The sequence below is a fragment of the Asparagus officinalis genome, chromosome 7, assembly GCF_001876935.1.
Source record: "Asparagus officinalis chromosome 7, Aspof.V1, whole genome shotgun sequence".
Taxonomy (NCBI): Eukaryota; Viridiplantae; Streptophyta; class Magnoliopsida; order Asparagales; family Asparagaceae; genus Asparagus; species Asparagus officinalis.
The window spans coordinates 67041485-67046222 of record NC_033800.1 but is presented as its reverse complement, the minus strand read 5'-3'; positions in this window follow the sequence as shown (position 1 = coordinate 67046222).

The following is a 4738-nucleotide window of genomic DNA, read 5'->3' as shown; positions in this document are numbered from 1 at the left end:
TTAGTTGACGGGATCCGCTACAACGCGGATCTGAAGAACAAGAGAGGCAAACAGCCTCAACAACAGATGAACGGTGCCTCTTCCAAGCCGCCAACAATGGAATGGGTCCGTGTCAAACGGAATCGTTCGACACTCGAAGAGCGCATTCGCAAGCACCGCGCAATGTCAGCGCAGGCACGGGCTCAAGTCCAAGAAGCCCGTAGAGGACTGTAGAAGGAGGTGGCCAAGAAGCCGCCACCAACCCGCCAAGTATGGAAGCCGAAGTCTGAAGCGGCGATTCAGGCTAAGGAACAATCATTGCAGCCTTCAACGCAAGTCCTCTGGCGAATCAACCAACGTCGCCGGTAATCCCAGTAGCTACTCCAGGAGATCCCGCGGAATCATCCCGAAGGAGAAAGTCAGTCTTGGAGCGCCTCGGTCCAATTCCCGATGAACGAGGCAAAGCTCCAGTTCAAGAACGTTTGGGCCCGATCAAGAAGCCCCGAACGACTCAACATGCTGGGGGTCGCCGTCATCTTCAACATGACAACGAGTTCAAGGCAGCTGCGCGCGCCACTTTGCGCATTGAAGTCCAGGAGCCCGCTGAGAATTCACGCCCAAAAAGGCATGTCTCGAGGTGCGTGACTCTTGAAAGCCCAAAGAAGGCAGTTCGCCCTCAGAAGGAAACATTGTCGTCTGATGACGATAACGTTATACCTGAGAAATCGTGCTAACACACGATAGGTTATTCCGACCTTCAAACCGACGAGTTGTACTATCGTGTTGGTGGTACTAGGAAAACCAGGAAGAGGAGTCCTCGAAAACTAGAAACTCAGTGCCCCTGTTCCAAACTCATTCGGGCAATATTGTCTGAGTACAACTGCATCAAGACGGTCCCCGAAAGAGTTTCGGTCTTCGAAAGGCTCAGTACCGAAACACCAAAACCAAGGACTAGGCGTTTCCGACAAAGAAGAACGGTAGTTGAAGACGGAGAATTCCCGAGGGTCACCACCAATATGACCAGCAAAAGGACATCGACGCGGGATAATCCCAAGTCAATTCCGGAAATACCCCGACGTGTAACCCGTCTGCAGTCTGGAGCTATCATACGAGGAACTTATGGTAGGATTCAGATAAGATTACCGTCAGAAGATTAAGAATCGGATGCCTGCTCTGCGATTGCATCGGACAACACGGTATCCAGCGAGGGACAACCCCGCGAGGCACTCATGATAAGCGCCGAACAAGTGGCCAAGATGCTCGAAGAAGCCATGGCTAAACAGCAGGAGAGCTTCAAGCACGAAATGCAGATGGCCATGCAGAGTATGAGAGAAATGTATGACCAGCAAATCCAAGCGCTGACAAACCAGCAAGGCGAGCCAAATCGTCGTAACCAGATTGATCTGGAAGATGAGGAAGCTCACAATGCCAATAATCCTCCCGTCAATGCAGGGGGTGGTAACGAGAATGTTGATGAAGACTCAGGTGAAAACCTGAAGATTAAAAATCTCAAGAACAAAATCAATACGTTGATTTCCGTTCAAGAGATGAAGAAGACGGGCATTCCTTGTCCGTACCCACGAGAATGGGAATCAATCCCCTATCCGGCGAAGTTCAGTCTAATTAACTTCACGCCATTTGATGGGAAGGGTTCACCCACGCAGCATTTGATTTACTTCAAATCGCACCTGGGTGTTATCTCTGGTAATGAGCCTCTGATGGTACGGTCCTTCGTTGGCACTCTTCGCGGAGCCGCCTTCGATTGGTATCGTCACCTCAAGCCAGGAAGCGTGAACAGCTGAGATGCATGGAGATTAAATTCCTCGCTAACTTCTTCGACGACGACACCGAGATTTCAATTGGCACACTATTTGATGATGTTTTCGTCAGGAACAAGTTCTGTTGTAGAATTCATTATAACTGTTTATCGATTACAATGAATGCAAAAGAGTGAGCTTCGTACTTTGTAAAACTACTCTTTACAACAAAAATCAAATTACAAGCTCCTTAGAAACAAATGCAGGATCGTTGTTTGGATCGCTGCTTGCGTAGGATCTTTGCCTGTGCCGGAGGCGCGTTAGCCCGTGGACCACCGATTCACAGATTCTGATTGAATCGTGAAGGTTTTGGAGATTCTTCCTTCGTTTATCGAAGTAGGAATTTGAAGCGAATATCTTATCGATGTAAGATATTCACTCTTCTAAAGATCAAGTCAGAGCTTAGATCTCTAGGAATGGCCAAAAGCTTCTTGAGGATGTTTGTGAAGAAGGAAGACTCTCTCTTGCTCTAATTCACCAAAGGCTCAAGCCTTTTCTGCTCCAATATGCTCTCTGTCCTTTATCTCGTGTGTAGGGAGATATTTATAGGGGTAGGAGTGCACAATAGTTGAAACGGGGGCGAAATAACCGACCAGGTAACTGTTCTTTAGCCGCTGCAGTCTATACTACCGCGGCCATTGGCGCGGCAGTATAGGCTGCCGCGGCCAAAGAGACGGTTATGAGCACGTTCCATCGTGCTCAAAACCACTCTCCCACGAACTTTAACCACCTTTTTCGTGGTTTAACCGCTTTTCCACGTCAGCACACGTTCTATCTTTGATATGCTGCCACGTGGACTTCAAAAAATCATCAAATAACTGTCTTATAACTGCCACGTCATCCTCTTATAACAACCGCGACACTATAGGCCGCCGCGCCTAAGCCGCGGCACCTTGGTCTGCCGCGCCATAGCCGCGGCGCCTTGGTCTGCCGCGCTATAGCCGCGGCGCCTTGGTCTGCTGCGCCTTAGCCACGACGCTTTGGATTGCCGCGCCTAAGCCGCGACACCATTGGCTGCAGCGCCACAGTGCTGTCTGATGACGTGTATATCGTTCTTCTATGTTGTCTTGAGTGGTGTTAGGATGTCTGTAAGCACTTTGGACTCGAACTCAGAAGCGGATTTACTGCCAAATCAGGAATCCAACTTACTGCCAAATCAGATCATCAAATCAGAGTCTCAGGTCAACCGAAACACGGACAAACAAGACAACGGAAAACGACTCGAAAATGTCGGAAAACACCGCCCGCGGGGGCTCGGCCAAAGCCGAGCCACCTCAAGGTGGCTCGGCCAAGGCCGAGCCACCCCCTGGGGTGGCCGAGCCACCTCAGGGTGGCTCGGCACAGTGCCGGCCACCCAGAGGTGGCCGACAGTGGCCGACGGTGGCCGACATTTCTCTTTTTGCGGGCACTGTCCTGAGAGCCTATAAATAGGCCTAGAGATGTTCATTTTCGGAGGTCGAACTTTCAAGAGCCGAAACTCTGCCGGATTGAAGAGCAAACTCAGAGTTTTGAAGACTTGAAGACTTGGACGTACAGATCTGATCCTCGGCGACCATCCACGTCAGAAAAGGCAGGATCTCGAGAGGAAGAAAGAACAGATCTGAGATCTACACGAGGTCATACTCCAGATCTAAGCTTGGTCTTAGATCTCGAGATCCGAGCGATTATTCCCTTGGTGGATTAATCCCTCCCGGCTATTATTCCCTTCGTGGAATAATACCCGCATAATCGTGTAGATCCGACCGGATCTAGATCGCGCGGTGGTCCACGGCAAACAACCCCGGCGCAGGCAAAGAACCCACACAAGCGAGCGGCCGCAAAACAGGAGCTCGCGATTTGTTCACAAGAGGAAAGTTGTAATTTTTACTTTTTTTTCTTCTTTCTTTGATTTAGTTGTAACCGGATCTATAAAAGACCGGATCTTTGTAATCCAAGATGACAATTATCTCATTAATGAAGAAAGCAACAGTTTTCCACGCGAACAATCTGGCCGAGACACCCCAAGGGTGTCTCGGCCAAGCCGAGACACCCCAAGGGGTGGCCGAGACACCCCAAGGGGTGTCCTCACTTTTTGATGCCCCCCCTCTTGGTTTCCTATAAATAGCCCCCTTTGGGCCTTTGTTGAGAGAGGATTTTTGGAGAGCCTTGGCGAAGCCCTGCTGCAGTGAAGAGTGGTCGTGAGCTTCAACCGAGGAAGAGAGGTCTTCATCAGATTCTTCATCGCCCGTCTGATCCTTAGTATTAGCCCTTGGCGTTAATACTAAGAAGAGCTGATATCTCGCTTTAGCCGAGATAGACGCTTATAGCTTCTAGATCTCACGTGGATCGACGAAGCTCTGTCCGATTTATCCGGATCAGATCTGAGTGCCCCGGTGGTCCACGGATATCAACATCCCCGTCACAGGCAAAAGACCCACGCAAGCAAGAGATGATGAACAGATCTTGCGTTTGTTTGAAAAGAGTTTTATTTCTTTTGTTTTCATTGTGTAAAGGTCTTATAAAAAGGCTATCTTTTTGTTTCATTGTAACGATTGAAGTTGTAATGAATGCAGCAATGAATACAGCAACTTTTTCCGCAAACAAGCTGGCGACCACAGTGGGAGCCACCGATCTCGCTGTCAAGATCGGAGCGTCGCAGCCACGGATCGAGATCCCGGTCGTGGAGGAGGTCGAGTACGAGTTCGACCAAGCCAAGTTCGAGGAGTACGTGTCCTCGTCCGGATCTACCTCCCCCCGCAAGTCCAAGAAGTTCTCCTCCGGGAGAAAAGCTCGTTGGTTTGAAGCTGCTCGGGAAGCCCACGAAGCTCTCAACCCAACTGACGCCGAAGTTGCGTCAAATGAAATTCCACCGACCTCCAACCAGGTCAACCCTGCTCCCGCCAACGCCTCTACTATTCAGGGCGTTGTGACTCTCTCGAAGAGAGCCCGCCAGAGGCGTCGTC